The sequence below is a fragment of the Hyperolius riggenbachi genome, chromosome 1 (assembly GCF_040937935.1).
Source record: "Hyperolius riggenbachi isolate aHypRig1 chromosome 1, aHypRig1.pri, whole genome shotgun sequence".
NCBI classification, from domain to species: domain Eukaryota; kingdom Metazoa; phylum Chordata; class Amphibia; order Anura; family Hyperoliidae; genus Hyperolius; species Hyperolius riggenbachi.
Genome location: NC_090646.1, coordinates 647903979 through 647923186, shown reverse-complemented (window position 1 = coordinate 647923186; position 19208 = coordinate 647903979). Strand labels below are relative to the sequence as shown.

At 48.4% G+C, this 19208-nt stretch overlaps 1 protein-coding gene across 1 annotated transcript in view; it reads left to right on the top strand.

Annotated features, from left to right (window-relative positions):
• CTIF (cap binding complex dependent translation initiation factor) overlaps positions 1 to 19208 on the top strand; it is a 258156-nt gene that overhangs the window by 135329 nt on the left and 103619 nt on the right. The gene's annotated exons all lie outside the window — the stretch shown is intronic.

The window sequence follows — 19208 nt, the reverse complement described above, 5'->3', positions numbered from 1 at the left end:
CCAGTTGTTATCTCTATACAAAAAAGCCTTTAATCTCTACGACTTTCAAAGTCGTGGAGAGGGTTGTCTTCTGACTTTTATTATCTCAACTGTTCCTGAACTATTTATTTTTCCTCTACCAGAGGAGAGGTCATTAGTTTAAAGACTGCTCTGAAAGAATCATTTTGAATGCTGAGTGTTGTGTAATCTGCACATATTAGAGAATGATGCAATGTTAGAAAAAACACTATATACCTGAAAATAAAAATAGGAGAATATTTTCTTTGCTGCTAATTCTCTAGTAATTATTCATAGTACACAACCAATTCACTATATCATATATATTTTTTCGCTTCAGTGTCTCTTTAATTGGATCGACTTCATGGGTCGTTCACATGTAACTGAATTCGTGTGTGGTTTGCCTTCTTTGCAGATTTGCGTTCACCGCATATTTAATGCAAGTCAGTAGCGTTGACTGCGGTTTGTTGGAACGCATTTCTCTGCATTTTTAAATGGTGCAGCAGCGCTGCACATTTTTGTGTGGGATGTGCAAATTGCGTGTTATGCAAGTCAATGTAAATGCAGAAAAGACGCATTCGGTTTGTGAAAAGTCGCATGCGATTTTTAGGTTAATTCATGTAAAGGAACTTCATTGGCATACACGAAAAATCTGAATCTGCATTCAAAATGTTCCCCGAAACCTGGAGAACTGAAACTGAAGAATCTCAGAACAGAATATCAGAAATCCGCAGCAAACGCCAGGAATTGCTCCGATAAGTGTGAAAGGCTCCTCAAGCCCTGAAATCCAAAAAGTATTGGGTTGTAGTGGTTTGATTTGAGCTTTTAATGGACCACTCCAGTGAAAAAAGTAGGCAGTTAAAATCTTACAGAACAGACATGTTTTAGACTAGTCCATCTCACGGGGGATGCTCAGGGTTTTCTTTGTTTTCAAAAGCATTTCCTGAACAGCAATTTAACTGCCAAAAGAGTGACATAACAGCCAGACTCCCCACTCACAAGCACACTATTTCGGTAGTTCGACTGAGCAACTGCCATTCAGGAAATGCTTTTGAAAACAAGTAAACCCAGAGAACCCATGATGAGGAGATGGAATGGCTCAAAACCTGTCGGTTCTGTCAGATTTTAACTGGGTATTTGTTTTTGTTGTTTTGCCGGAGTGGTCCTTTACAGAGAACCCAAGGTGGTTCGTGTGGTTCTCTGCCTCATGACATGCCTCTGTGTCCCCATACACCGCTCTCTGGCCCCCCACCGCTGCGTTCTAGCCAACCCCCCTGCTCTCTCGGTGGTAAACATGTGGGAGAGCGATTCCCTGTTCAAAACGCCCGCCAGGAGCGTTCCTGCAGGATTTCCAGAGCTGCTATTGGACTGCTCTCTCTCCCTGGCCACACCCCCTACCGCTTCCCGTCTCCCTGCAGGCTGTGGTAAAGAGAATTAATCTCTCATTCCAGCGTCGTGACCCAGAGGTAATGAAAAGCGCCGCCCACAGGAACAGCTGTTTTGGAGGCTACCTGATCTGCTCAACCCCCCTGGATCAGATAGCCTAGTTTTTTTTCCATTTCATGAGCCCACTTCAGGCTCTCTTTAAGCCAGTCCATGAAACAGTCATTTGTATTTGATTGTTTGAAAGATCGGTCATAGCTATAACAGTGTCTGGCCACCTTTAGATATAACGGTACAGAGTGAATTTAGGGCCTCTTCTGTGAGGGGGACAGACAGGGGCCTTGCGTTCAGATAAGCTCAGGGTGGGGTCGTCTGTGTGACAGGAATTCTTCCACATGGAGCCCCCCCTCTGATGGAAACAGGCCTGGTCCTGCAGCCTGGACACCTCAGGGCAGCGAGCTGTGGGGATGGCCTGGCTCTATCGGGCTGCACACATGCTCCCAATTACCCAGGATCTCTCCTCTCCCCATAAAGAGGAGCTTTCTTCCTTTACATGTCAAACTTGCGCTCGTAACTCCTTTTATTCCCCCTCATGATTAAAGGCAGCTCATTTAAAGCCATTCTTCTGCACATATGATTTGGTTGTGAGCCAGGAGCTTGGAAGCAGATGCGCCACACTGACAGAAAACAGGTCTGTCATTCGGACGAGGTTCACTGGTGACAAGCAAGTTGCCTTTTTTTGGGGAGGGGGGGGGGGGGGATTTGTAATATGCGTGTCTGTAGCACACACGGGCAGCACGGTGGCGTAGTTAATAGCGCTCTCCCCTTGCAGTGCCCTGACAGAATTCCAGTCAGGGCACTATTATGTTTGTATGTTCTCCCAGTGTCTGTGTGGGTTTCCACCGGGCACTCCGGTTTCCTCCCACATCCCAAAAACATACAGATCAGTCCCGCTAAAATTTGGCCCTGGGCTATGATGGCCTTGTGACTATGGTAGGGATTAGATTGTGAGCGGTCTGTGAACCTCATTGCATTGTGGAAATTAACGGCTTTTTCCAATTGCCGTGTCATGACGACAGCCGGCAATCTCACTTTAGAGTTGCAGCGCCACCCGGAGGCTGGAGGGAAGACTGCAGCGCTGGAGCCAGGGAGGTGAGTGGTTGTGGAACTGCTGCAGATCTCCCTGGGAGCAAGATTTTTTTCCAGGTTTTAGACGGTCTGGAAGGGTGCAAAAAAATTAAAGTACACAAACTTTTAAAGAGTACCTGTAGTGAAAACATCTTAAAGTGGACCTGAACGCTTGCACAAGACAGAAGGAAAACCTAGAGAAATGCACGCTGTGTGTATTTAGAGAGTATAGGCCAGTGATGACTAACCTTGGCACTCCAGCTGTGACAAAACTACAAATCCCATCATGCCTCTGCCTCCCTGAGTTATACTTAGAGCTGTCAGAGTATTGCAATGCCTCATGGGACTTGTAGTTCCACCATAGCTGGAGTGCCAAGGTTAGCCATCCCTGGTATAGGCTGTCTATTTCCCCCTCATCTATGACTAATCACAAGTTATTTGATCTCTCCCCTATGTCACCTGACTGCAACAGCGGATAAGGCATATAAGCTCATTTGAAAGCACAGGATGTTAACAATATGTCCACTTCCATGAAAGCAGGAAATAGAAACACAGGAGATTTATTTTAGGATTTGTATCAGCTCTAACAAAGAAATTGTTTTGTTTAAATGTTATTATGCTGCTGCTTATTTTTTTAGAGCCGAGAGGAAGTTCTTAGTTCAGGTCCACTTTAAAGGAGTCATCAGGGGAAAAAGGATAAAATAAGTGGTACTTACCGGGGGCTTCCTCCAGCCCCAAGCTCTCAGCATGTCCCTCGCCGCAGCTCTCCCTGCAGCCGTTCGCCGAAGCTCCCTCCCGGTCCCCGGTGATGACGTCAGAGCGACCTCCAGGTTGGCCTGTACTGCGTCTGCGCGAGCGGTGCTGTCAGTCACCGCCACGTGGGCCGGAGCGGACTGCACAGGATGCAGAACTACAGGTGGTGACATGTTTAGCCCTGTCAGGTGCAGCTGCAGGTGTTTGTTTCTTAAAAGTTTTAAAGCCAGTTAAATTATACAGGGTCTCCCGGAATGCTCTGGTAAGGAGAATTCTGCATAGCTAAACAGCCTAGGCTGTGACATCACTGGGAGGCCGGGGTTACATAATGATATACAGCAATCTATAGAAGTAGGAAGTGTTTCGATGCTGAAAGCAGGAAGATTACTGTATAAGTGAGCACCCTAAATCATTGACTGCATTGCACTGTATGTCACTCCATGGCCTCTTTAGGGCCCGTTCACACTAGGGGCGTTTTCTGCCTTTTTTCAAGCGCAGGCGATTTTTAAAAACGCCCACAAAACGCTTGTGCAATGAATCTCTATGAGAAGGTTCATATCAGCGCGTTTCGTCCGCTGTGCGTTCAGCAAAGAGGTGCCTGTAGCATTTTGGGGGCGTTATTTGTAGAAAAATCGCTTTTTTCCAGAAATGCAACATGGAGTGCCGGGAGGAGAAAAAACACAGCACACAAAACGATTGCGTTTGCATTGTCGTTTTGAGGTGTGAATGGGGCCTTAAGGTGACACTGAAGCGAAAATAAACAATGAATTGTATGTGTAATACAGTTAGGAAATAGAACATTGGTAGCAAACAAATGATTCTCATATTGTTTCCAGTACAGGAAGAGTTAAGAAACCTCAGTTGAAAACTACGCTAAAGAGCTTCCCTGAGCTCTCCAACCCGACTTGGGTTGCTAAAGTGCTGTTTTCTGAAGCACTTATACAGCAAAGAAACAGAGACAGAATTGCAGAAACTATGGAAAGATGCATATCATTTTAAAGCTCTCTTTCTCCTCTTTCTAATGATATATAAACCGCCGCCCTACGCCTTTTAGTTTCCGCTATTTTCGCGATTGAAATTGCCACGGCCGCGATTTCTAACGCGAAAATAGAGAAAACTAAAAGGCATAGGGCGGCGGTTTAGGGGTCGCCAGAAAGAGGAGAAAGAGAGCTTTAAAATGATATCCATCTTCCCATAGTTACATTGTACTACACAGGGCGACTTTTTCTCAATGTAACTATGGAAAGATGGATATCATTTTCAAGCTCTCTTTCTCCTTTTTCTGACGACCCCTAAACCGCCGCCCTATGCCTTTTAGTTTTCTCTATTTTCGCGATCGAAATCGCGGCCGCGGCAATTTCAATCACGAAAATAGAGTAGGGCGGCGGTTTATATATCATTGGAAAGAGGAGAAAGAGAGCTTTAAAATGATATGCATCTTTCCATAGTTTCTGCACTGCTCAGAGTCCCTTTAATACTACAGAAAGGTTGAACGGGTCATTAACTATGCATGTTTTATAGTTTAAAATGCAGAGTGTGGCTTATAATTGCAAATATGACAGAATAATGCAGTATTATAAAAAATAAAAAAAAAAGCTACAACTCTGAAAATAAAAATATGAGACTATTTTCTTTGCTATTAATGTTTTATTAATTATCTGTACTACACATACAATTCATTATATCATAAGTGTTTTTTGTTTTTGTTTGTTTCAGTGTCACTTTAAGGTACACATACACAGGTCCTTGTTGAATTTTGCCAGTGGTGTGTAGTCCATGGGAAAGATCCATAGAGATCGTGGAACAAAGACCCTGTGCTCTAGAAAAACAGGTTTAAATAACAAATAACAGAAGGCCAAATACTTTCAGAATAAGTCAAGGTCAGAAAACAAAAATACTGTACTTCTGTTTTAAAGCAAGGACAAAAAGTCTTCTGCTCCTCCTGATTTTGGCGCACTATGGCATCTTTGTGGTCTCAGGGCTGGTGCATTCTCACTTCCGATCATCTAACAATCTCATCAAAATGATCAGATTGATCATTGATCAGGGGGTGAATAACGAGGGTCGCGCAGAAAGGTAAAAGCAGTCTGCTTTTATCTGTCACTTAAAGAGAACCAGAGATGAAGCAACCTCATGTATTTTACCTTATAAATCAGTGGGAACATGACAGTAAACACCTAATCTGCTCTTTGTTACATTGTTCTCTGTTTAATTTGCCTGTTATCACCTCTAAGATAAGAATCCCGACTAAGCAGTCGGTCTGGCTTTGCTACAGAATAATTATAGCTGAGACTGTGTTCTTTGCTGTCTTCAAGTCCAAGCCTGCCCCCTGCTGGCTTTGCTCAGGAATCATTATAGCTGAGTCATTATAGCAAAGCCAGAATCAATGCTCAGTCCGGGATTCTTATCTCAGCTAGATAACAGACACTTTTAGCAGTGAGGATGGAACAGAGAGCATGGTAAATGTTTTCTCTAATGTTCCCACTGATTTCTATGGTAAAATACACAAGGGTGCTTCGTCTCTGGTTCACTTTAAGTTCTTTCTGTGTAACTTCTGTATGTCAGGATTTTCTCTCCCCTCTCTGTATCGCTTGTCACGTGACTGCAGTACGTCGGTAACTGATTGTTCAGCAGCATTACAGAAAACTTGGTGTTTGTTTAGGGGCCGATGGGACACAGAGGCATGTTCTCTGCCTCATAACATGGCTCTGTGTCACCCCACCACCGCTCTGCCCCCCCCCCCCCACCGCCTCGCTATAGCCCCCCAAGATTACCAACAAGATTTGTTGCTATCTCGGAGGTAAATGTGTGGGAGAGGTATTCCCTGTTCAAAACCCCCTCCAGGGGCGTTCCTGCAGGGTTCTTCCTGGCCGCGCCCCCTGCCACTACCCCTGCCTCCCTGCACGTTGTGAATTAGAGAATGAATCTCTCCTTCCAGCGTAGTGACCCAGAGGTCACTTAAGTTGAAGTGGGCCATTGCGGCCGACAGGAGCGGAGGTTTTAACCTCCTTTAATCCCGAGCTAGGATCGGGGCAGAAAACCGCAGCTAAGAGCGGTAATCCCGACCTGTGCTCGGGGTAGCCGCCGGAGGCTGTGTGCAGAGTATAGCACGCAGTGGGCGCTTCTACATACCTCCTGGGGTATCCCGACGTCAGCCGCCATTATTCTTCCTCTCCTCCGGGGCTCTGCTTCCTGCTGGTGAGATCGCCGGCTGTCGTCATGACGACAGCTGGCAATTTCACTTTAGAGTTACAGCGCCACCCGGAGGATGGAGGCATAACTGCAGCACTGGAGCCAGGGAGGTTAGTGATTGAAAAACTGCTGCAGATCTCCCTGGAAGGTTTTAGGGTCTGAAAGGGTGCAAAAAATTCCCTAAAATCTGGAAAGAATCCGAACGCCAAGGGGGTTAAAGGCTACCTGCAGATTGCCTGGCTTATCTGCTGATCCTCTGATACCTTTAGCCATAGACCCTGAACAAATCAGATCAGATGTTTCTGACTGAAGTCTGACTCGAGTAGCCGCATGCTTGTTTCAGGTGTGTGATTCAGACACTACTGAATCTGTGAGCTGCAACTCACTCATTAGTTGTTCATGATCATATGACCCTATTTTCCTTCTGCTTCCTGTGTTGGATAAAGGAGGCAGTCACATGGCTTGAACCAGCCAATCATATTGTTACAAATAAGCGACATACTTACTCTATTAATTATAGGGTGATTCATGCAGGGGAAATGGATCTGTTCTGGCATGGGTCTCCCCCAGGTGGCAGAACGCGGTAAATATCAAACATACCCATGTGTGTAATTTATTTTTTCCTTAGTAAAAACAATAAAGGTTTATTTTTAGCACAGATCATAATAAAGTATTTTTTAAGAAATGGTTCCACATTTCCCTTTGAAATGATTCCACGTTCCTGCTTGTCCATCGACGGAGAGCTGATCTGCGCTGATGCAATTCCTTCACACCGCCGGCCAGCGCACAGAATATTCGATACAGCAAGTCCCTCATTACAATTTATTTATAGTTCTTACGTGTCCCACAGCGCTCTGTATAATTTAGAGGAGGAAATGGAAAACAGACCGTTTTCAGTGGTTTTAAGCATATAATTTCTATAAATCTTTCCATGAAGCGGCACAGAGGGTGATACAAGGCTGAGCGTAACCGTTCGCCCGCTACGCCGTACACATTGTGCGCAAGGACCCGCCATATGTACGCCTCATTAAAGGGTTACTCTGCTTAGGTACAGAAATCTTATTAAACTTATTGAGAACTGCCATTAACCACTTCAGCCCTTAGTCGTGTTTCACTTTATGCATCTGAGCAATTTTCACTTACCATTCATTCGCCTATAACTTTAACACTACTTATCACAATGAACTGATCTATATCTTGTTTTTTCCGCCACCAATTAGGCTTTCTTTGGGTGGTACATTTTGCTAAGAGCTACTTTACTGTAAATGCATTTAACAGCAACAATAAGAAAAAACTGAGAAAATTCATTATTTCTCAGTTTTCGGCCATTATAGTTTTAAAATAATACATGCCTCCATAATTAAAACCCACGTATTGTATTTGCCTAATAGTCCCGGGTATTACACCGTTTAAATTATGTCCCTTTCACAATGTATGGCGAGCATATTTTATTTGGAAATAAGTGCTAATAAAAAATAAAAAAAAAAATATTTCAACTTTACATGGATATTTAAAAAGGTTTAAATATTTACTTTTTTGGCAACATTGAGTTTATTTACATTTCGTCACTCTAAGCAGGGCACCAGAAGTGGAACGTTTTTATGCCCATTCACTTTTGCTACCACAACCCTGCGCCCCTCTCCTCTGCTTCTGCTTCACTGCTCCACTCTGCTCTGCTACCGCTGCCTTGCTCCATTCTGCTCTGCTACCGCTGCCTTGCTCCATTCTGCTCTGCTACCTCTGCCCTGCTCCACTCTGCTCTGCTTCCGCTGCCTTCCTCTGCTCTGCTACCGCTGCCCTGCTCCACTCCACTCTGCTGTGCTACCGCTGCCTTCCTCCACTCTGCTCTGCTACTGCTGCCCTGCTCCACTCTGCTACCGCTGCCTTGCTTCATTCTGCTCTGCTACCTCTGCCCTGCTCCACTCTGCTGTGCTACTGCTGCCCTGCTCCACTCTGCTGTGCTACTGCTGCCCTGCTCCACTCTGCTGTGCTACCTCTGCCCTGCTCCACTCTGCTGTGCTACTGCTGCCCTGCTCCTCTCTGCTGTGCTACTGTTGCCCTGCTCCACTCTGCTCTGCTACTGCTGCCCTGCTCCACTCTGCTACCGCTGCCTTGCTTCATTCTGCTCTGCTACCTCTGCCCTGCTCCCTCTGCCCTGCTCCACTCTGCTGTGCTACTGCTGCCCTGCTCCACTCTGCTGTGCTACTGCTGCCCTGCTCCACTCTGCTGTGCTACTGCTGCCCTGCTCCACTCTGCTGTGCTACCTCTGCCCTGCTCCACTCTGCTGTGCTACCTCTGCCCTGCTCCACTCTGCTGTGCTACTGCTGCCCTGCTCCTCTCTGCTGTGCTACTGTTGCCCTGCTCCACTCTGCTCTGCTACTGCTGCCCTGCTCCACTCTGCTACCGCTGCCTTGCTTCATTCTGCTCTGCTACCTCTGCCCTGCTCCACTCTGCTGTGCTACTGCTGCCCTGCTCCACTCTGCTGTGCTACTGCTGCCCTGCTCCACTCTGCTGTGCTACCTCTGCCCTGCTCCACTCTGCTGTGCTACTGCTGCCCTGCTCCACTCTGCTGTGCTACTGTTGCCCTGCTCCACTCTGCTCTGCTACTGCTGCCCTGCTCCATTCTGTTGTGCTACTGCTGCCCTGCTCCACCCTGCTACCGCTGCCCTGCTCCGCTCTGCTGCCGCTGCCCTGCTCCACTCTGCTCTGCTACGGCTGCCTTGCTCCACTCTGCTACCGCTGCCCTGCTCCACTCTGCTACGGCTGCCTTGCTCCGCTCTGCTCTGCTACCACTGCCCTGCTCCACTCTGCTGTGCTACTGCTGCCCTGCTCCACTCTGCTGTGCTACTGCTGCCCTGCTCCACTCTGCTGTGCTACTGCTGCCCTGCTCCACTCTGCTGTGCTACCTCTGCCCTGCTCCACTCTGCTGTGCTACTGCTGCCCTGCTCCTCTCTGCTGTGCTACTGTTGCCCTGCTCCACTCTGCTCTGCTACTGCTGCCCTGCTCCACTCTGCTACCGCTGCCTTGCTTCATTCTGCTCTGCTCCACTCTGCTGTGCTACTGCTGCCCTGCTCCACTCTGCTGTGCTACTGCTGCCCTGCTCCACTCTGCTGTGCTACCTCTGCCCTGCTCCACTCTGCTGTGCTACTGCTGCCCTGCTCCACTCTGCTGTGCTACTGTTGCCCTGCTCCACTCTGCTCTGCTACTGCTGCCCTGCTCCATTCTGTTGTGCTACTGCTGCCCTGCTCCACCCTGCTACCGCTGCCCTGCTCCACTCTGCTCTGCTGCCGCTGCCCTGCTCCACTCTGCTCTGCTACGGCTGCCTTGCTCCACTCTGCTACCGCTGCCCTGCTCCACTCTGCTACCGCTGCCCTGCTCCACTCTGCTACGGCTGCCTTGCTCCGCTCTGCTCTGCTACCACTGCCCTGCTCCACTCTGCTCTGCTACCGCTGCCCTGCTCCACTCTGCTCTGCTACAGCTTCCCTGCTCCACTCTGCTCTGCTACAGCTTCCCTGCTCCACTCTGCTCTGCTACAGCTGCCCTGCTCCACTCTGCTCTGCTACAGCTGCCCTGCTCCACTCTGCTCTGCTACAGCTGCCCTGCTCCACTCTGTTCTGCTACCGTAGCCCTGCTCCACTCCACTCTGCTCTGCTACTGCTGCCTTCCTCCACTCTGCTCTGCTACCGCTGCCTTCCTCCACTCTGCTCTGCTACCACTGCCCTGCTCCACTCTGCTCTGCTACCACTGCCTTACTCCACTCTGCTCTGCTACCACTGCCCTGCTCCACTCTGCTCTGCTACTGCTGCCCTGCTCCACTCTGCTCTGCTACTGCTGCCCTGCTCCACTCTGCTCTGCTACTGCTGCCTTGCTCCACTCTGCTTTGCTACCGCTGCCTTGCTCTACTCTGCTCTGCTACCACTGCCTTGCTCCACTCTGCTCTACTACCGCTGCCTTCCTCCACTCCACTCCACTCTGCTCTGCTACCGTTCCCCTACTCCACTCTGCTCTGCTACTGCTGCCTTCCTCCACTCTGCTCTGCTACTTCTGCCTTCCTCCACTCTGCTCTGCCACAGCTGCCTTGCTCCACTCCACTCTGCTCTGCTACTGCTGCCTTCCTCCACTCTGCTCTGCTACCGCTGCCTTCCTCCACTCTGCTCTGCTACCGCTGCCTTCCTCCACTCTGCTCTGCTACCACTGCCCTGCTCCACTCTGCTCTGCTACCACTGCCTTACTCCACTCTGCTCTGCTACTGCTGCCCTGCTCCACTCTGCTCTGCTACTGCTGCCTTGCTCCACTCTGCTCTGCTACTGCTGCCTTGCTCCACTCTGCTCTGCTACTGCTGCCTTGCTCCACTCTGCTCTGCTACTGCTGCCTTGCTCCACTCTGCTCTACTACCGCTGCCTTGCTCCACTCTGCTCTGCTACCGCTGCCTTGCTCCACTCTGCTCTACTACCGCTGCCTTTCTCCACTCCACTCTGCTCTGCTACCGTTCCCCTACTCCACTCTGCTCTGCTACTGCTGCCTTCCTCCACTCTGCTTTGCTACCGCTGCCTTGCTCCACTCTGCTCTGCCACAGCTGCCTTGCTCCACTCTGCTCTGCTACTGCTGCCCTGCTCCACTCTGCTCTGCTACAGCTGCCCTGCTCCACTCTGCTCTGCTACCGCTGCCCTGCTCCACTCTGCTCTGCTACCGCTGCCCTGCTCCACTCTGCTCTGCTACCGCTGCCCTGCTCCACTCTGCTCTGCTACCGCTGCCCTGCTCCACTCTGCTCTGCTACCGCTGCCCTGCTCCACTCTGCTCTGCTACCGCTGCCCTGCTCCACTTTCTTCTTATCCACTTTAAGAATCACCAGTAACACAGTTCCGCTGTATGACTTTTAGTGGAGGCCTTTCTACCACATCTGCATGACTTCTTATTTTGTCACAACACTTTGAAGCAACCTGAATTTTTTACTTTTCGAATATGCCGGTTAGTTTCCCATTCAGCAGTAAATAGACTTGGCGCCTTCCGGTAAACAGACTTTTCAGTGATTGCATTATTTGGAGCGGTGTGCGGCGTGCAGCACGTACTGCATGGAAGGGGCCATTCTTGAGCAGTAGGTGAGGAGGAAGTTACCGGCCGGCTCTGTGCTACAAATAGCCGCCTGTTTATCCACCAATGTTATTTTCCCACATCCAGCTCCCGTCAGCAGAGACGAGCGGGTGTGGCCTTCTATTGCCCCAAAACTTGGAAGGAAGTGGGATCAGTATAGGGAGGAAAATCAGCAGACACACACAGCCATTCACGGGAATCCCGTAACGTGGGAAAGTCTATGCAGGGAGGCAGACGTCTGACTGTAAGGATCTCTATTGTCTGCCCTACAGAGCTGCTGATCTCTGGATGTGGTCATGTGAGCCTCGTGTACAAGTCAAGTAAGGGCGCCAGGAAAAGAGGGAGAGGGGTGAAGCCAAAATTATAAGATATTGTCTAACAATTTTTTTAATATCGTTTCTTTATCTTTATCCGAAATAGAATTATAAATGTGTTAAAATAACGGTATTAAAAAGGATTAAATAGCATCTATAACAATGAAAAGGAAAATATATTTACAGCTGTAACGAGGATAGTAAAATATTGGTAAATATTACCTATGTTTAATTTCAACTAAACCTAACCCTACTCTCACACAGAACCTTTTCCCCTCCAATGCCTACCACTAAGACCCCCCCTAGTGGCGCCTAACCTGAAGAACCCCCCCCCCCCTTTCCCCTGGTGGTGGCTAACCCTAAGACCCCCCCCCTCCCCATGGTGGTGGCTAACCTCAAGACAACCCCTCCTTCCCCTAGTGGTGCCTAACCCTAAGACCTCCCCCCCTTCCCCCAGTGGTGCCTAACCCTAAGACCTCCCCCCCTTCCCCCAGTGGTGCCTAACCCTAAGACCCCCCCCCCCTCCCCATGGTGGTGGCTAACCTCAAAACAACCCCTCCTTCCCCTAGTGGTGCCTAACCCTAATACCTCCCCCCCTTCCCCCTGGTGGTGGCTAACCTTAAGACAACCCCCCCCCCCCTTCCCCCAGTGGTGCCTAAACTGAAGACCCCCCCCTTCCCCATGGTGGTGGCTAACCTTAAGAAAAAAAAACCTTCCCCCAGTGGTGCCTAACCCTAAGACCTCTCCCCCTTTCCCCTGGTGGTGGCTAACCTTAAGACAACCCCTCCTTCCCCCAGTGGTGCCTAACCCTAAGACCCCCCCCCCTTCCCCATGGTAGTGGCTAACCTTAAGACAACCCCCCCCTTCCCCCAGTGGTGCCTAACCCTAATACCCCCCTGGTGGTGCCTAACCATAATACCCAATGGATGATGCCTAACCCTAAAACCCCATTTCTCTTCTTCCTGCTCCTCACAACAGGGACTAGAGCCCAAACAGAGAAGCAGTAGAAGTGTAGAGCAGGAACACTAAAGGGAAGCCAGATGGACCTGCAACGCCTGACACTCCGAGGAGATGCCTGTCACCAATGCCTCCGTAATGCAGCTGGGGGGCAGGGGTGAGAGAGATAATTTAGTGGTGTGGTGGGGTAGTGGCAGACACTTGGGGGCCCTTATGGATGCTGGGGCCCTCAGCCAATTGCCCCCTTTGCCCATATGGTAGAGCCGGCCATGCCGTCTGTATACTGTATCCATTCTTGGATTAGCTACGCTGTCTGAGGCTGACTTTTCTGTAAACTTCAAGATAGCGGCAGTGACCCCGTTTATTAATATTTCCTTAGCTTCTCGCTCTGCAATGAGTGGCAGTTATCTCTTTATAAGACACTCCAGTAAGTGTAAATCCTCAAGCAATGATGGACTTGAATGCCTGACAGAACCGCAACCAATATAGAAATTACCGAAATATCCTCAACTGCAGCAGCGTCCAGCGAAGGGTCATCAGCTTCCAGCATCCACCAGCGGAGGCGAGTGACACTACGACAGTGTTTCTCCAGCCTGTCCTCACATCCCACCAACAGGGTTAAGGATACCTGCTCAGGTGAAAAATGAACCCACCATCTTCAGACATTAACCCTTTTAGCAGCCAATTGATAGACTTGCAAGTGCTCCAGGTCAATTTTTTTTAGCACTTTTTTTTTATTTATATCCTTTTTACTACTTAGTACGGCTGTAATGTCTATTTATGGCCACTTGTCACTAGGGGGCAGTGTTAGAAACTGAAAGCAGAAGCCCTCGGTTATTGTCTATTTCCTCTGCTAGCAGAGACATCAAAGCATTCCAAGAATTTACAGCATGGAACTCCACTGAAGTTAAAAGCAGGGTACTTAACTCAAACAAGATTATTCCTTTGAAGCTGTTAATGGCACTTCCTTAAAATTTGCACTGCTGGTGGGACTTGAGCAAGCCTGGCAGGTGAAAGATTTGTACGTCCTTGGTACTTGCTCTAGAGTAAACTTGGCCAAGAAGGTGGTGCATTGGTGATCCCAAAAAGCCTTAGGCTGATGAAAGTGACTGGAGCGATTTTGAGTTGGCCAAATCGCAATCTCTGGTCCTGCAGCATTTGAGTGATTGCGCTTCAATGCAAAAGATAGCAGTGCTTAAAAACATTTTTTTGCAAAGTGGAAGCCAGAAGAAACTGACTTCAGGACATAAGTAGTTAAATGGAAGTACTTTACAATCGCTGGCAGTAGATTGTGCAGCTCTTCAAATTGCTGTTTAAATTGCGCTGAATATCGCTGTAGCAAACACCAGCAAAAACCGCTGAACATTTGGTACCACGATTGGCGATCTCTGGTGGCACCCTAATGATCGATCATCCATTGTTAAAGGGGAACTGAAGAGAGAGGTATATGGAGGCTGTCATGTTTATTTCCTTTTAATCAATACCAGTTGCCTGGCAGCCCTGCTGGTCTATTTCTCTGCAGTAGTATCTGAATAACACCAGAAACAAGCATGCAGCTAGTCTTGTCAGATCTGACTTATAAGTCTGAAACACCTGATCTGCTGTATGCTTGTTCAGGGGCTATGGTTAATAGTATTAGAGGCAGAGGATCAGCAGGGCTGCCAGGCAACTGGTATTGTCTAAAAGGAAATAAACATGACAGCCTCCATATACCTCTCTCTTCAGTTCCCCTTTAAGTGTGGCCTCTTAACAATGGATGATCGATCATTAGGGTGACAACTCTGTGAACGAACACAATAGCCAAACACAGAGAGCCCTTATAGTAAAGGTGGAAATTTGATTATTAAGTATCTATATAGCGAGGACATCTTCTGCAGCGATGTACAGAGTATATAGTCATCTCCCTGACTGTCCTCAGAGGAGCTCACAGTCTAATCCTAGTATAGTCATATGTCTATGTATGTAGGGCCAGTTTAGGGGAAGCCAATTATCGGTAACTTATCTGTTTGTTTTTGGAAAGTGGGAGGAAACGAGTGCCCCGGAGGAAACCCACGTAGGCGCAAGGAGAACATACAAACTCTGCACAGCTAGTGCCCTGTATGGGATTCAAACTGGGGACCCAGCGCTGCAAGGCCAGAGCGCTAATCACTACGCTGTCGTCAAATTGAGAGATAAAAATTATAAAAATAGGACCTGTGCGCCAAAGTACGGTTTTCCATCCAGTTCCAGCATTTGAAAGCTACACCAGCTGCAGACTAAAGCTAATACTGTATTGCTCTCTGTACCCCTACTGAAGAAATCGCCTCACTTCCTGTGATGTCATCAACAACAGGAACTGAGGGGAATGTGTTCAATAGGGACACAAATAAAGCTGGTTTTGGCTGGGGTTCTACTTTAAAGGACAACTGAAGCGAGAAGAATATGGAGGTTGCCATATTTATTTCCTTATAAACAATACCAGTTATCTGGAAGCCCTGCTGTTCTATTTGGCTGCAGTAGAGTATGAATTACACCAGAAAAGAGCATGCAGCTAAGCTGGTCTCATCTGACAATAATGGCATAAACACCTGATTTGCTGCATGCTTCTTTAGGGTCTATGGCTAAAAGTATAAGAGTCAAAGGGAGAGCATGACAGCCAGGCAACTGGTATTGCTTAAAAGGAAATAAATATGGCAGCCTCCATATCCCTCTTCTTACAGTTGTCCTTTAACAGTGGTGAAATGACAGGCACCAGAGTAGCAGTGATTACCCAGTGGTCTTGTGTCTTGTAACCCTCAGATCAGTTGTTGGGCCGGGGATTGGTGTTGTCGAGGGGGATGTGCCCATCTGGAATGTGTTAGGATGTGGGGGACTTGAAAATAACAATAAAAAAAAATATCTGAACATAGCCGGCTGTTCCAGAGTTCCCTGTCTGGTTTTGAAAGGCACGCCGTAATTGTAACATTTGTTCGTGCGCTGATTGGTGACAAGACGTGGCTTTATCAAGAACAGATTTCTTGTGACCGGGAAAATTCCAAGTTAAACGCACGCTAACTTCAGCAACAAAAAAGATTCCATTGTTTAAAGTCCATCTACGTTTTTTTGTCTTAACGTCCCTACCTCCTGCTACCCCCAGCTGACACTCGGGCCCCCTCTCCACCAGCGGCGAGTCGCTCAGAATCGCACAGTAAGACATGTAAAATAGGAATTGTGGAACGCGATTTCCATTGATGTGTTTCAGTTTTGTTATAAACGCAATCGCATTCTTGTGCAATTCCAATTACATTTGTGCAAGCCCCTCTGATTCCTGTATTGCAAGCAAAAATTATTTGGAAAATACGAAAAAAAAAAAAACCAACACACACAATGACATGCGTTTGCACTCAAGGTGAAAATAAACTGATGAGAGAATCAATTGTATCTATCCTCCTCCTCCTAAAAAACTCTTTAGATATCCCACCGTTTTTTAAATCTACTTTTTAAGTTTTTACTTTTTCATTGTCTCTGCTCAATGACACATGCATTGAAGTAGGCCAGAGCTAAAATCTACGAACGATTGACTCTTTTTATCTCTTCTGTGCTCTCCGAAGCCATTTTCTGCCAGGAGAGTGTTTTATGGCTGTAATTATCAATGAGGATTACGCTATAGTCCAACCCAGTCCAGGCCCGGTCAGAAACTGTCACTTGCATATCTGTTTAACTCCAGGTTTAACTTCAGGTAGAGAAAGGAAAAAAAAAGGAACACATCATGTTACCTCATGCATCCTTTAGGCTAGTTACACACCAGGATGTTGCGTTTAGGGGACGTTATAGGGCACATAACGTGCCCCTAACACAACGCCTGGTGCTCTCTGCTTTGGACGTCAGAGTGAGCCGCGTTGTGCAGCTCACTCTGGTGTCCGTGATGCGTACTCTTGGACGCATGCGGCATCACGTGGTCCCGCCCGGCCAATCGTCGCACAGAGCGGCCGCTCCAGGAAGTAAACACTGCACGTCACTGAGTGCAGTCAATATTAATTAGCCATGTGCCCGGCCGCTCTCCCCTCCTCCCCAACATGACTGAGCATGTGCAAACAGTCTAACGCGGCTTAGCCGCATAGAACGCACAGCATGCAGCACTTTGCTGCGTTACAATGTAACGCAACGTGGGCAGTGTGAACAGCCCACTTGTGTTACATTGCTGTGCATTGGGGGAGCGTTACAGGCTGCACTAACGTGCACCTGTAACGTCCCTGTGTGCAAGAAGCCTTAAAGTGAACCGAGCACCTTTTTAGCACTCAGGACATTTCTATAGCACATGAAAAATGCATGCCAACAATCTGTTTCATTATTAAAATAAACTTTCATTTTACCTTGTATTTTACAATCAAAGTAGTTTTATTAGCCTGTTTCAGCAGACCTGACCGTCCGCAGAGCTCTCAGGAAGCCAATTGTTTTATTGAGCTAATTACCCAGAAGTAAACAATAGCTTTTCATCAACAAAGGGGGTGGGTAATTAGGACTGTTTCTTCAAAGACATTGTGTGTGTCAAACAGTCCAAATTACCCACCCCCTTTGTTGATGAAGAGCTATTGTTTACTTCTGGGTACTTAGCTAGTCACATCCCACGCTATATGCGATGCGAAACATAGAAAGTATGCTTCAAAAAGATAGATATTCACCTTAGTAGAGGGAAGCCTTCAGATAATCCAGAGGCTTCTCCCATCCCCCTCCACCGGACCGTTCCAGCGCTGGGACGCCCCAAACCTCCTGGACAAGTGCTTGTTGAAGAGACTTGCGCAGCTGCGCTCCCGTCAATGTAGAAGCGCGGGCACACTGCGCAGAGGTAAAGTGGCTCACGCCTACGCAGTAGCTCTGACTCGCTCACACTGAGCTTATTCCGATGAGCAGCTCCGTGGTACTGTGCAGACACAAGCCGCCTGGATCTTCCGCTAGACGGCCCGGTAATTTCACCAGTCAGTGCAGGCTCAGTCCAGCCCTGCCCGCTGCCCCAGCGTGCTCCTGCGGCCGATAGCATTGAGTGCCTGCGCAGTACTCTCCCAGCAACAGGAGCTCGCTGGGGCACGTGGCTGGGCCGTGCTTGCGCATTACGCCTCAACTACCGGAATTATCGGGCCGCCCAGTGGAGGAGCGCGAGGACGAGGAACCAATCAGCCTGAAGGGGGCTGGAGGAAGCCCCAGGTATGTATCATTTTTTTTTCTTCTAGGTGGTCTCTGGTTTCCTTTAAAGGGGTTCTGTTGGGGTTTGCTAAGGATAAAAACCGCCACTTACCTGGGGATCCTATCTGCCCTCTGTAGCAGTAATGTCCCATGCCGTCCTCCGCGCCGCTGGCACTGGGCGTTATTCATCTGTCATAGCCGAATAATGCGCGCTGCCGTTTGCGTCATTGAAAACTTACTGTGCAGGCGCAGTACGAAGTTTTCTTGTACTGCGCCTGCGCAGTAAGCTTCTGATGACGTGGGCGGGAGCGAGCATGGCCGCACAGCCGCAGTTGGACGGCATGCCGCACTAGACCGGGACTGGCGGCGGGGAACGGCGGATCGGAGGAGGACAGTGTGGGACAGTACTGCTACATGGGGCTGATAGAAGCCCCAGGTAAGTGGCGTTTTTTTTCCTTCGCAAACCCCCACAGAACCCTTTTAAGGAGAAACCGTAACCCAGGATTGAACTGCATCCCAATCAGTAGCTGATACCCCCTTTCCCATGAGAAATCTTTTCCTTTTCTCAAACGGATCATCAGGGGGCTCTGTATGGCTGATATTGTGGTGAAACCCCTCCTACGGTGTGATGTCAGCACCTAGGTCCTGACATAACACTGTGGGAGCCTTGTTGCATTGTGGGAAATAACAGCTGTTTCCAACTGCCAAAAATGCATCATCTCTTTCCACAGACATCACCTGCCAGCAGTAAAGATGTCGCGTGTGAATGTAAATCAGGGAGAGGAAAGATTTTACAATGGGCAAACACTGACTAAATCATACGTTATTTTCACTGGCGTTTGTCATGCAGCGAGCCTGTTAGCAGGTGATCTTTATGCCGCTGTGGTGTGAAGGATAGTTGTGTCTGGCTGGTCATGCTGTCTGTCCATATTGGCACATTACATAATAAGAGCGTAATAGTCTCACTGGCTGCATTGACATGGAGGCATTATTCCTAGAAAGCACTGTTTGCAGCATAAATAATCGGTATTGTGCCGAGACTTACAATGTACAGATGATAAGGGACACGGCGGAGTGTAAATAACATTGTTTGCCTTGGAAGGACGCCATGTATTGTCTACAGAGAGGCAGATGGGCTGCTAGGAGCCCCATGTTGTCTTTCTATGCCATGAGGCCATGGGCTAAGTGCTGCTGTGTAGACTCAGCTCTGCATCCGTCACACACTCCCAGGCTTTGTGTCTGCGGCAGTATACA